This window comes from Chrysemys picta, chromosome 5, assembly GCF_011386835.1.
Source record: "Chrysemys picta bellii isolate R12L10 chromosome 5, ASM1138683v2, whole genome shotgun sequence".
In the NCBI taxonomy this organism is placed as follows: Eukaryota; Metazoa; Chordata; order Testudines; family Emydidae; genus Chrysemys; species Chrysemys picta.
This window is the reverse complement of record NC_088795.1, coordinates 5,880,161-5,895,006: the sequence shown is the minus strand read 5'-3', so window position 1 is coordinate 5,895,006 and position 14,846 is coordinate 5,880,161. Positions and strand designations below refer to the sequence as shown.

Genomic DNA, 14,846 nt, shown 5'->3' with positions numbered 1-14,846 from the left:
CAGTGAGTTCAGTCCCCTGCTTTTGCAGCAGGACCAAATACCATCCCTGACAGATTTTTGCCACAAATCCCTAAATAGCCCCTTCAAGGATTGAGCTCACAACCCTGGGTTTAACAGACCAATGCTCAAGCCACTGAGCTATCCCAGGGCTTCTTGCTTGTGATCTTAAGACTAAAATCTTCTCCTTAATGTGTCCCATTGCATTTTGGTATTTCTATGGACAACTTCCACACGCCATGTACACTTACCTAGAGGACTTTCAATGCCTGTAATTCAGCCACACGCTTGAGTTTGGATCAGAATGTGAGTCTCATATAGAGAACACTGAGCATTGGAAGAGGGAGAAGAGGAGCCTTTTGAGTAAACCCTACACTGGTTAGCCACGGGTTGACAGGAGCCTAAGCCCAATTCCCTCACTGGGTGGCACCTGGCGGGGTGTTGGCCATAACTGGTGATCAAACCCAGCTGGGGAGCACTTGGTTCTTTGTCATGGAAGAAACACAGGTCAGTGAGAACCCTGCAGCCACTGTCTTGGTGGTAGACAGCAGAGCAACAGGAAGAAACAGCAGGAGCAGGTACAGAAAAGATTGTGATGGAACTGGCCAGAGGGGGGATATCCTGCTGGGTCAAAGGCTTGTGCAGGGCCCTGAGGTAAAGGGGAAGAACTGGCTCACCCAGGCAGAGGCTGATCCCAGGAGCAGGAAGAGACTAGCAAGGATAGGACTCAGAGGCAGAGAGGCCTGGGGAGTGGAACCCTGCTTGATGTGAGGCTTGTGGTGGACCCAGAACACAGCCCTGGGATGTGTAACTCATGACAAGGAGCTGGGGAGAAGGCCTGAAAACAGGCTATAGTAGGAAGGAGACCAGGGAGTCAGCAGCAGCAGAGAATCTGATGAAGCAGACCTTGGCTACTGGGTGTATGGTCTCAGTGTAGAAGGAGGGCCTTGGTTCCTCACCCTCTCACCTGTGGTAGTAATGTGGCCCCTGAGAAGGGAATAAAGACTACTGAGAGCCCTGCGTGAAGGGGTGTAAAGACCACAGGGCCTGGAGTTGAAGGCCAAAGACCAGATATAAGGATTGGGACTAATATTTGTCAGACCTCTTGTTACCTCTGGAAGAGGTGGAACTAAGAGTGATCTGGCCAGAAGCTGAGTTGCCAGAAAGGAGTGACAGTAAGCAGGGGGTGCTAGAGACAAAAGCATTGTTATGCCCAGACTTATTAGGGGTGCACCAACGGTGGGTCAACCCATCTACAGTATTTCTGTGCAGAAGCATGCAAGGTATATGTTAAATAGGGGAACGAACGAATACTTGAGAAAAACCGTACCTTTATTAGTAAGGCTACAGGTATTTTTGGTAAAAGTTATGGACAGGTCAGGGACAATAAATAAACAATCACGACCGGTGACCTGTCCATGACTTACCAAAAATACCCCTGACTAAATCTCTACTTTTGGGGCCCTGCTGCTCTGGGGGGCCCTGCTCCAGTGCTGGGGGTTGACTTCCCCACAGCCGCTACTCCCAGGGACTGCTCTCCAGACGGCCTCTGGGCGCCCCTGGGGCCGCTCCTGCTCGGGCAGTCCCCAGGGCGCCCCCAGGACCGCTGCTCAGGCACTCCCCAGAGTCAGCCACACTGGCTGCTATTATGGTAATCCCCGGAGCCAGTTGCCCGGGGCTACCCAAGCAGCGGCCAATGTGGCTGGCCCCAGGGCACTCCCCAGGACTGCTGCTTGGGCAATCCCTGGGACCAATTGCACCGGCCCCTGCTCGCGCAGTCCCTGGAGCCAACTGTCTGGGGCCAACCAGCTGGCCATGGGGTGCCCAAGCAGCTTGGGTGGCCCTGACATCAGCTGCACTAGCCGCTACAGCAGTCACGAAGGTCACGGAAAGTCACAGAATCCGTGACTATCGCAACCTCAGTGAAATAATCGCAGCCTTATTTATGATGAGCTCATAAAAGCCTGGGAGGTGAGACCCCTTCAGCTTCTTTACTGGTAATTCAAGTATAATTTAAGCAAAGTTCCTTTGTATTATGCAAGGTAGTTCAATAGTGCATTCCCATTAATGTGCTATACATTCCAAAGAATAGCCCAGCAGAGACAAAAGGTAAAAAGCTCGCTTTCAGAGCTGAGAGTTACATGATTAGCTGCATAGATTGAAAAGCTTATCTGGATGGCTTGCAGTCCCAGTTGGGCTATAGAGAAGTGAAATTCTTCTCTAAAGCACCCCCCAAAAAGCTAATTTTGAATAGCTGCTGTGTGTGTGGTTTTTTCCTCTCGTGCGATGTTCATTAAAATTTAAAAACAGAAGCTCTTAAAGATGAGAGGACATGTGAGTTTCTTGTGAGTACATTTATTCAAAATGAATTTCACGAGGACAGGAAACATCAAGCACTATAAAAGCACAGGAACAGAGAAAGCCAAATTGTGCTTTCAGGTGTGGGCTACGCTTCTAACTTATACCAGCATAGCTCTGTCGGCTAGTAGTATGAAAAACCGCTCCCCTAACCACATAGCCATGTCGAAAACCCATCCAGTGTAGATGCAGCTCTACTGCTGGAAGAGTGCTTCTGTCAGCATAGCTAACGTAATTTGGGGAAAAAAGAACAGGAGTACTTGTGGCACCTTAGAGACTAACCAATTTATTTCAGCATAAGGTTTCGTGGGCTACAGCTCACTTCTTCAGATGCATAGAGTGGAACACACAGACAGAAGATATTTATACATACAGAGAACACGAAAAGGTGGATGTACGAATACCAATTGTAAGAGGCCAATCAATTGAGATGAGTTAGCAGCAGCAGCAGAAGAAAAAACTTTGAAGTGATAATCGAGATGACCCATAGAAGGTGTGAGAAGAACTTAACATGGGGGGAAAAAAATTCAATTAGTGTAATGGCCCAACCATTCCTAGTCTCTGTTTAGGCCTAAGTTAATTGTGTCTAATTTACATATTAATTTGAGTTCAGCAGTCTCTCTTTGGAGTCTGTTTTTGAAGTTTTTTTGTTGCAAAACTGACACCTTCAAGTCTGTCACTGAGTGATTAGAGAGGTTGAAGTGTTCTCCCACTGGTTTTTGAAAATTATGATTCCTGATGTCAGATATGTTAGTCTCTAAGGTGCCACAAGTACTCCTGTTGTTTTTGTGGATACAGACTAACACGGCTGCTACTTTGTAACCTGTCATTTGGGGAGGCGGCATTCCAGCACCAGTAGAAATGCTTTCTTTCAGTGTAGTGTAGACATAGCCTCAGTCCCACTGGAATAAGGGCGATGCACAGGAGTCAATGAAGTTACTCTGGACTTTGGTTTAGATAAGAACAGAATTTGGTCCAGATATTGTTAAGCTGGCCATAGTGTGGTACTGATGGCTCTCCCCAAGGCAGGATAGGTTGATAATTAAGTGAAAACCCATCTCACCTGACCCTAGTGACAATAACATTCAACGTGCAATACGAAGTATCTGTCTTGTAAGCAATTAAAAATCAGTTACTTACAGGGAGAGATTAGTGAAGAAAGTACAAGAATGACAGTAATGGGCTCAGGCAAAGCATCAGTGGCTCCGACAGGAGACGTTCCTGCATCAGGATTTCACAAGGTGCTCACTCCTCTCTTCCTTAGTTCTCCAGCTATAGTGCCGTGGAGTTACTCAGAACTTGCAGCAGGGTAGGTGAATGGAGAATGAGGCCTAAGGACTGCAGCGTTGGACCCTGTAGTTGTAGCTTAGGTTAATGGATGGGGGGAAAAGGACACACCTGATTGTCTTTTGCATCACTTCAATCTGTATGTGAAATCGTGGCCCTGCTGAGTCAATGGAGAGATTCCTATTGATTTCAGTGGCCTCTGGATCAAGCCCTACGGCACAGTCCTGCGGTGGCTGGAATGGAGCAGCCTCTGGTTTGCTGAGCAGGCTGACCAAAAGTAAGTGGGGAACATGGGGCCTTGCAACCACACCTTCCTGCTGCTCCAGAAAAGGAGACACATGTGCCTCCTGCTGACTGCCAGGTGAGGGAGGAGCAGGGCCCTTCTGGTGAGCTTGTTTGCTAGCTGTTGTGTGCTGTGTCAAAAGGAAGCATGGTCTGGTTAGGGCAGTAGGCTGGGCATCGAGACACCCAGGTTCAATCTCTAGCTTTGCCACAGACTTTCCTATGTGACCTTGGTCAAGTCACTTATCTTTCAGCTCCATGGCTGTGCAAAGGGGTTAATAACACTGCCCTACCTCACAGGGGTGTGAGGAGGATAAATACATTAAAGACTGAGATACTCCACTACTATAGTAACAGAGCCCTGATAGTGCTAGATGGGGAATAGCATGTGAGGAAGAAACAGTTTACCTTCTAATGCACCTGCACAGGACAGAGCAGGAATTTCCCCAACATCTAACAACATATGAGTGCAGATTAGTTTAGAAACTAGGTAGGGAATAGTGGCAGTAGAACAGCAAATGCCTTTCATCTTACAGCCCTGCATCTAAACTCACTGAGCAATACCAACGTGACTTTCTGTGAGTCAGCACACGTGAAATGTAAAGGAACCGGGAATACTGCAGAAAACGTACGACATTAAGAGCATCAAATAATAACTGGTGGGAGGGAGCAGTGCTGATTAAATACGCACTTGAAAAGCAGTTAAATAATTACCCAGTTATACTGTAGAATAACTGTAGTTATACTGTTCTCAGCACTAAGATGCTGGCACAAGATCTGCAAAACATACTAGCTCTGGGTTTCTGAACTCTACCAACTGACTAGTGTGCTGCCCCGCAGAAACTAGTGCCAAAGGTCACATTTATTTGCGACTGGTTATTTTTTGGCAGTGAGGTCTATAGTGGGTCAAAATCTCTAAGCTCTGTTCTCTGCCACTAAATGGGGCAAACCACTTCCTCCCTGGGTGAGATTCACAAGGCAGCCGGAAGTGCCTAACGTGGAAGCTAGGCCCCCAAGTCCAACATTTAGGCCCCGCTGGTGTTCACCATGCCTCCCTCCCCCTAGCTTAGCACCTATGTGCCTTTCAGGGACTTTAATCGTGGAAACTTAAATTTTGGTGACTGGGCGTGCACACAGCTAGCTCGGTCCTGACACCACCCAGGAGCTGAGACATTCCCACACCTAGCTTGCCTTTGGGGCCCAAGCTGATCGATGTGCTAAGAGAACATCTAATCTCATGCCGAATGGCCAGAGGAGGAGGTGGTGCTTCCCTTCTCCCGCTAATAAATCTTAGCCCCGTGGTTAGGGGCCTTCACCCAAGATATGGGATACCCGGGTTAAATTTCCCCCCTCTGGATGCCTTGGAGAAGGGATTGAATTTGGGTCTCCCGTCTCCTAAGGAGTGCCCTTACCCTTGGGCGATGGGGTACCCTGTTTCCCTGTTGAAGCCATTCCACTGCATATAAATAAGTAATATCCACTGGCTGAGAAGGACTGATCCCTGAGTCTCCTGCCTCCCAGATGATTGCGCTACCCACCAGCACAGAGTGCCGGTCTCTCTCTCTCTGATCTAATTCATATTTATGGAGTTGTACAAAGTGGAACAGCTTCGACAGGAGAGATGGAAAGAGCTCTGCCATAGCCTGGGGGTTAGGGCACCCTCCTAGGAGAGAGAGGCTTGCGCGTGAAATCTTTTAACATGGGGAAACCGGTGCACAGGCAGTAACCACACAAAACTTGACAGGAGGAAAACCCTGACCAGTGGCAAGGAGATCCAAGACAATCAGGGGCTTCCCTCCTGTTGCCGCCTTCACAGCCGCAGAGTACTAGAAAGTCCTGTGTATGCGCCCGATCCACCATTGGGGTCTTCTCGTGGAGAGACGACTCCCGCCTTCAATCCCTTCTGCACATCAGGCAGAGAGGGGAATTGAACCTGTCTCTCCTCCATCCTCAGTGAGTGCTCTAACCAGCGGCCTAAAAGTTATTGGGGTGGGGAGGCACCAGCACCTCAATTGCTCTGGCTTAGATGTCTAACTTCAGGAAAGGAGCCATGGCTGGGGAGACCAAGCAGAGAGAGACGCCTGTCTCTCTTGTTCTGGGGTGGGACTTCAGGTCTACCCCTATCATTGGCACTTCCTATTGGCTAGGTTAAGTGACTCCCTGCTCAGATTGCAGGTGTTTGTGAATCCCGCTTTTAGGCACCTATCTGTCCCCATGCATTGTATAGGGAGTCTGAATGCCTAACTCCAGATCATGAATCCTACTTGGTGGCAGGGCACTTTGACCCAAGATTGTGGGTCACCTTATTACACCCTGCCTCCAGTGGTGGCTGGGTGTCAGCTCTCTGATGCTACCAGCCCTTCTGCCTCTCAAACGCTTTCCTCTGCCTTGCAGGTTAACAATAGGTGCACTTTGACTCATTCCCTCATGATAGCCAGCCCCTGAACTGGCTATTCACAGATTCCAGCTTCTCTGCCCCCAGAGGTGTAGTGTGCCTCAGTTTACCAGTTTTACCTTAAACTGCATAGCACTTCTGACCACTTACAGTAAAACAAAGGTTTCAGAGTAGCAGCCGTGTTAGTCTGTATCCGCAAAAAGAAGAACAGGAGTACTTGTGGCACCTTAGAGACTAACAAATTTATTAGATGCATTATGCATCCGAAGAAGTGGGCTGTAGTCCACGAAAGCTTATGCTCTAATAAATTTGTTAGTCTCTAAGGTGCCACAAGTACTCCTGTTCTTCTTTTTTTAGTAAAACAAAGGTAGATTTAATTAACAGAGAATAAAGATTGAGCCAGAAACAAGAGAGAGTGATGAAAACAAACAGTAACAACCAAAAACAAAATCATAAAACATGAACCTGGGTCTACACTTATTAAGTTACTATTAATAGTTTTATATCTAATAAAATAGGTTTCCTGCCCAAAGTTGTCGGCTGCAGAGCTAGCTAGTTTCACAAGAACCAGGATCCAAACGTTAATGAAGGACCCCTGCTTTGCAACAGGTTTTCTCACTGAAAGGATAAAGAGTGCTTCTCCCTAGTTTGTTATATTGAAACGGCATTTTGTTTCTATTCACAGATAGGGCAAACCCCCATCTTAAGTTTCTTCTGTGCTATTAAGTGGTTTTGATTGTTTGTCATTGCCTCCGATTGTTTCCCATTCAAAATCTTAGTATTGTGCAAGGCTAAACAATTGAGGCCTGCATTGCATCACTGGCCAAACAGGTTGGGATGACAAGTCCCCCTCTTACCCAGACAGGCCATCACTCAGATATACCGTCTCCCAGTGACCAATTTCTACTCCAGGTCCATAAAGCCTACTTTCAGTATAAATACACTATTCCTTAAATATTACCTGTACATGCATCTCACAAAGTTTATGAATCTTGACAAGTTATGAGCTTCTTGTAGACACCATGCATGTTACCTTTTATAGATAAATATCCTGCTAGACATGTTTGGTGTAGTGAGTTCCTAAGGTCTGAGATGAGAAATGTTTGCAAAGAACAGGGGATCCTTTGCCAAGGCTGTGTCACAGGCATGAAAAGTTAAGAACTACAGTGCTCAGCATTGCAACTACTAAGTCCCCCCGCCCCTTGTGAATTCCATCCTTTGTGCCTTAATTTACATACCTGTAAAATGGACACAATGATAGCTCCTTCAGAGGTAGTGCTGCAAGCCTGAATTAATCGATGGACAATTGGAACAATTTACCAAGGGTCATGGTGGATTCTCCATCACTAGCAATTTTTCAATCAAGATTGGATGTTTTTTTCTAAAAGATCTGCTCTAGGAATTTTAGGGGGGGAAGTTGTCTGGCCTGTGCTATAGAGGAGGTCAGATTACCTGATTGTAACAGTCCCTTCTGGCCTTGGCGTCTGTGAATGATCGTCAAGTTCTCGGAGACGCTCAGATGAATGGCACTACAGGCTTATTAGTTATAAATACACCTCTACCCCGATATAACATGAACCGATATAACATGAATTTGGATAGAACGTGGTAAAGCAGTGCTCCGGGGGGGGCGGGGCTGCGCGGTCCGGCGGATCAAAGCAAGTTCGATATAACGCAGTTTCACCTATAACACGGTAAGATTTTTTGGCTCCCGAGGTCAGCGTTCTATCGGGGTAGAGGTGTATTCTTAAAATAGTGGCCTCCCCATTGAATGTGTTCTTCTGTTCTTTATGAAAATCCCAGGGCTGAAGTCCTGGCCTCACTGAAGTGACTGGGAGTTTTGCCATTGACTTCCCTGGGGTCAGAATTTCACCCTAGGTGTCTCTGCATTACCATTCTTGACTGCTCGTTCCGAGCATGCCTTCCTGGAATGCAAAAAGCAGTGTTCTGGTTCTCAGAAATATGGAGACAGAAAGAATGGCTGACACTGTAACCCCTGTCATTTAGATTAACTGATAACCCTCAAATGGGATACATTATCTGTGTGTGTGGGGGGGAAATGTCTTTCTCTCCTGGCATTCCTGAGGTAGCACTCGATGTAGGTGGGGTGGAAGAAGGGCAGGTAGCGAAGGCTCAGACTGTAATCCATAAATGTCTCTGTTTCCAGTATTCTTCCTCTTGCAAAGTCTTGATCTAATTAAACTGTCATCACACGGTTACAGTAATGGTTTGAGGGCATTTGATAGAGCTTGACTGAAGTGGAAAAGAGGGAAATGAGGGATTCATTATGTCGATGACACAATGCATCACAAACCTGGGTGCTGATATCTAATCCTTCAGTTAAGTTAAAAAAATATTTATAACTGGAGGAGGAGGAGGAAGGGAATGTTTTCAATGATCTGTCGTCTAGCCTTCTTAAAGGGTCACTGTCTAACGTGAGATCCAGGGTTTAAGAATCTTTTGTACTCAACCCTGTTATCCCCATCTAGAGAGGCACTTGTGTGTGTTTGCTTCTGCTCTGTTGGGGATGGGTCCTATGTGGGGCCCATTGGCTGAGCAAATGGTTCAGCTCCCAGAATCCATGCAGAGCTCTATGCCTCTGCATCTGTTCCACACCCAGCTGCTCACGCGAGCTCCCTGGCAGTGCTATTGAGCGATGGATGAAAAGTACTATCGAGGAGCTATGTAGTAGTATTACCCCACTGGATCCCTGCTTCCAGGATAATATTTTCTTCCTGCTTTGCTTTGTGGCTTTGAAATTGCATTTAGTGTCCAATGCTGAAAGCACAGGCTTCCCGAACTGATTATCATTGTGTAATGCCTCCGCAAAGGTTTTTACTACATGTGTATTCGCTGACCCTCTTTGAGATGTCTGTGCTCTGCAGCGACTTAGTACTGGTCTGAAGCCACGGTGGGAGCACGGCGTGAGGCTGGGACTTGGGTTTGGATGGCTTTTTGATGCAGTTGTTAGGATTTCCAAATTGTGTCAAAACAGGTGTCTGTTGCCACGAGCATGAGAACGTGTTCTCCTAGCCCTTAGGGTCTGCTCCAACGCCCATTGAAATCGTCAGGAGCCTGTCCGTTGACTTCAGTGGGCACTGGATCGGCCCTTTAATTGTTTCACTTTGCTATATGTACACCACTGCAGAACTCGTACAACTACAGTCACACCTCCAGATACTTCGATTTCACACTGCTACTGGCAGATAATAGAACGGCTGTGACACGGGGGGCAGGAAATATTTTTAAGTGTAAGAAAGTGCCCACACCACTGTTACTTTAAAACCGAAGGGACCCGATTCTGCAAAGACTTACACACGTGCTTAACTTTACACATTTGTGAGTAGCCTCATTAGCTTCAGCAACATTGCATAATCCTGGTGTAAGTCATTGAGGACCGGGGTCTTACATTGTGCCATACAAAAGAACTGACAAATTCTTCTGGTTGGCTCAGTCACCTGTGGTGTTGCACTGCAACCAGCCAGGATAAATATTAATAAGAACACCATTTCTGATGGGTCTTGGGGTACCCAGGACTGCGAGGCACCTGCCTCTAGCTTGAGAGAGTCTTGCTGGTGTTTAGGTGTGTGTGGGCTTCTGAACACCCCCAGTCTCTTAGCTACTCAAGCCCTCTTCTCTTGGCTATGCCAGCCCTTACTTTGCCTGCAGGTTAAAAATAGGTGCACCCTGAGTCCCTCTGAAGCATTCCCCCCTGTGATATCAGCCCCTGACACTGGCTTCTCTCAGAACTATCAGGTCTGCTGTCCCCAAAGGAACAGAACACACCAGCTCGTAAGATTCAATGCAGGATCTGCACCATGCTGAACATCACAGCGCTTCAATATATTTATAGTGAAAACAAGAATAAGTTTGGTAGCCAAGATTCAAGTGATAGTGAGTAAGAAACGAATGGTTACATGCAAAACAAAAACGTAACACACTTTCTAGAGACTAAACTTAACAGCCAAGTTCCTGTCTGAAGAAGCTTCTCGCCTGAAGTCCTCTACAACATTTTCAACCACAGCTGGTTGAGGTCCTGTTTTCATGAACGTACGTGTGCTGTCCATTAGCTTCGTAGGTGCAGGATACCAGGCTGTCTTCTTTGCCTCATAGCAATACCCCCACAGTCCGTTGTCTTTATTCAGAGACAGGATAACTCCCAGGGCTTGTTTCCTGTGGACTCAATTCCTGTTGATTTCACACCTTTGTTACCCTTTGCCTGGGCACACATTCTGTTAGCTTACAGTGCTTAATTTATGTCCTGACAGAAACACATTTCTTATCGCCTGTCCGGAGGAAAACCTCTTTTTCACCTTTGGTGGTGAATTTGGTTGATATAGATTTAAAAAAAACCACCATATTTTCAGTGTGTATGTGTGATACTCCTTACTTCCTGTCTGTACATATATTTTACAATGATATTAATGGTCAGCGTGAAACTGGTTTTCATTTGAGACTTCACATAGTATTCTTTGAGCTACAATGTACACACCAGACTCATGAGAGTTCTGTAACCCCTCTGTTGGTATTATGAGGTTCTCAGGTCACATCTTTACAGCACTCTATAGCTGTAGATCTCAGTGTTTTACACAGGTAGGGAAATACTATCCCTGTTTTACAGATGGAGGAGAGTGAGGTGCACAGAAGGCTAAGTGACCTGCTTAGGATCATGAGTGGATACTAAGCCATGGCAGAACTGTCCTCTGAAATAAATACATTTAAAAGCTTTAACAGGAAAGCGGATTGTGTCTCCACCTTCTTGACCCCGCCCCCCGCCCAAAAAATCATGAGGGCAGAGATCTGAAATATAGACATTTTATAAAGGGTCTTATTTTCAAAACACTTTTTTTAATGGTTAGGTGAGCCATCAAATATATAACAAAGGGAATATATATATTAGGGCTGTCAATTAATCACAGTTAACTCATGTGACTAACTCAAACAAATTAATCGTGATTAAAAAATTAATCGCTATTAATCGCAGTTTTAATCGCACTGTTAAACAATAGAATACAAATTGAAATTTATTAAATATTTTGGATATTTTTCTACATTTTCATAGATGTATTCTCTGTAACTGAAATCAAAGTGTACATTATTTTTTATTACAAATATTTGCACTGTAAAAATGATAAACAAAAAAAAAATAGTATTTTTAACTCACCTCATACAAGTACTGTAGAGTAATCTCTTCATCATGGAAGTGCAACTTACAAATGTACATTTGTTTTTGTTACATAACTGCACTCTAAAAAACCAAAACAATGTAAAACTCTAGAGCCTACAAGTCCACTCAGTCCTACTTCTTGTTCAGCCAATCGCTAAAGACAAACAAACTTGTTTACCTTTACAAGAGATAATGCTGCCGTCTTCTTATTTACATCACCAGAAAGTGAGAACAGGCATTTGCATGGCACTTTTGTAGCTGGCATTGCAAGGTATTTATGTGCCAGATATGCTAAACATTAGTATGTCCCTTCATGCTTTGGCCACCATTCCAGAGGACACGCTTCCATGCTGACGATGCTCGTAAAAAAAAAAAATGTGTTAATTAAATTTATGACTGAACTCCTTGGGGGAGAATTGTATGTCCCCTGCTCTGTTTTACTCACATTCTGCCATGTATTTCATGTTATAGCAGTCTCAGATGATGACCCAGCACATGTTGTTCATTTTAAGAACACTTTCACTGCAGATTTCACAAAACTCAAAGAAGGTACCAATGTGAGATTTCTAAAGATAGCTACCGCACTCGACCCAAGATTTAAGAATCTGAGTGCCATCCAAAATCTGAGAGGGATGAGGTATGGAGCATGCTTTCAAAAGTCTTAAAAGAGCAACACTATGATGTGGAAACCACAGAACCTGAACCACCAAAAAAGAAAATCAACCTTCTGCTGGTGACATCTGATTCAGATAATGAAAACAAACATGTGTCAGTCCACACTGCTTTGGATTGTCATAGAGCAGAACCTGTCATTAGCATGGACACATGTCCCCTGGAATGGTGGTTGAAGCATGAAGGGACATACGAATCTTTAGCACATCTGGCTCATAAATATCTTGCGACACTGGTTCCAACAGTGCCCTGAGAATGCTTGTTCTCACTTTCAGGTGAAATTGTCTGAGCAATTGGCTGAACAAGAAGTAGGACTGAATGGACTTGCAGGCTGTAAAATTTTACAAAAATGATTAGGGGTATGGAACAGCTTCCGTATGAAGAGAGATTAATAAGACTGGGACTTTTCAGCTTGGAAAAGAGTCAACTAAGGGGGGTATGATAGAGGTCTATATAATCATGACTGGTGTTGAGAAAGTAAATAAGGAAGTGTTATTTACTCCACACAACACAAGAACTAGGGGTCATTAAATGAAATTAATAGGCAGAAGGTTTAAAACAAACAAAAGAACGTATTTCTTCACACAACGCACAGTCAACCTGTGGAACTCTTTGCCAGAGGATGTTGTGAAGACTATAACAGGGTTCAAAAAAGAACTAGATAAATTCATGGAGGATAGGTTCATCAATGGCTATTAGCCAGGATGGACAGGGATGGTGTCCCTAGCCTCAGTTTGGCAGAAGCTGCGAATAGAAGACAGGGAATGGATCACTTGATGATTACTTGTTCTGTTCATTTCCTCTGGGGCAATCTGGCATTGGCCACTGTCGGTAGACAGGATGCAGGGCTAGATGGACCTTTGGTCTGACCCAGTATGGCCGTTCTTATGTTCTTAGGTGCATAATTATACATTTTAAACTTCAACTTTTATGATAAAGAGATTGCACTACAGTACTTGTATTAGGTAAATTGAAAAATACAATTTCTTTTTTTTTATAGTGCAAATATTTGTAATAAAAAATAAATATAAAGTGAGCACTGTACACTTTATATTGTGTGGTAGTTGAAATCAATATACTTGAAAATGTAGAAAACATCCAAATATATTTAAATAAATGATATTCTAGTATTAACAGTGTGATTAATCATGATACATTTTTTAAATCGCGTGATTAATCGCAATTGATTTTTTTAATCGCTTGACAGCCCTAATATATATAATATATACACACACATACACACACACACACACACACACCTTTTCAGGTTGAGATGACTCAACAAACTAACCCAGCTTCACTCATGTAAATCATAGAACCCCTTTGATGTGTGTGTACATGAAGCCTTTTAAATTATAGTTGTGCAGTATCTCGAAGAATATGGCTATTGGAAAGGGCTTTTATTCCAGTGAGTATTTTGTGCTGAAAAAAGCTGTATATAAAAAGAGAAATATCAGTGTGCAGAGCCAGGCAGAAAACTTCTAATTAAACCGTCTGTGTGAGAAAACGGGGTTTAATTGAAATTGATTTTTTGTGTGGAAATATCAATTTCAAATTTTTTTTTCAAGCTTTAATTTTTTTGTTTAGAAAAAAACATTGGTTAAAAACTCCCTCCAATTGTTAACGTTGAAATGGTAGGTTTACTCCTCTTGGTTAATGTTTTCCAATTTGAATAGTTTGTACAGGGCTAATAAATGGTGTACCATTAATATAAAAGGTGACTGAATTATTATTGATAATTGAAAATAAAAAAACATGGATTTTTTTTCTCCTAGACTCATTGGATCTGATTCTCCACTCTCCTCCACTGCCTTGCATCTTATGTAGTCATTTAGGTGAAGAATTTTCAAAAATGAGAGCCTAAAGTTAGTCCACATTTAGCTTCTTCTGTGGCCTGATTTCTAAACATGCAGAGCTCTCAGCAGCTCCCATTGAAGTTAACGGAGTTACTCTGCAATTACACAGGTTATACCTAAGACCAGAATTTCTCCTCTTGAGGTCTGATCCAAAGCTTATTGAAGAAAATGGGAATCTTCCCATTTCTAGTTCATATTACAGCTGTGGAATTTTTTTTTATCAAACCCATTTGTCATTGAAAACTTGATTTGATGTGAATTAAAGTTTTCCTGGGAAATTTTCGTTGTGGTGGCAATTAGTTTTCCAACAAAACCCCCAAAACAACAAATGTTTCTTTATTTCACTGTAAAACTGAAATTCCATGAAAATGAAAATTCGGTTTGCTCAAAAATGGTCAGCTAGCATTTTTTTTCAACCCACAGTTACATATCCTTCTGCAAGAGATGCAGCTTTGTTTGGATAACTCTGAAAATTCAAAACTCCTGTTAAAGTTCAATAGTTTCCTAATTTTAGTAGTTCTAAAGATTTTGGCATTAGTGTAACTGGAACCATTCACTGGACTTGTGTTTGGGTGGCCAGGCTGTTTTACAGGAAAGTATGAAGCTATCTTTCTTTATCCTATTTAGTAAAGGCATGAACTAACATGCTGAATATATATTTAATGGCTTTTATATCTTTTTCTCAAACTAATTACAGCACAGCTCCTAGATTGGCTTACATAGCCATGATTAAGCTCTTGCAAGACAAGTGTATACTAATTTTAATCAGAAAATGATGTTACCTGGGAACATGGACAATGCTTCATCCACATTTTTGTTCCACTTTAAACCT

At 43.7% G+C, this 14,846-nt stretch overlaps 1 long non-coding RNA gene across 1 annotated transcript in view; it reads left to right on the top strand.

Annotated features, from left to right (window-relative positions):
* The first annotated feature begins 442 nt into the window (after positions 1-442).
* LOC135983511 (uncharacterized) overlaps positions 443-14,846 on the top strand; it is a 35,571-nt gene continuing 21,167 nt past the window's right edge. The window contains exon 1 of the long non-coding RNA XR_010601186.1: positions 443-575. This is a non-coding gene — a long non-coding RNA (uncharacterized LOC135983511). The remainder of the gene's footprint in view (positions 576-14,846) is intronic.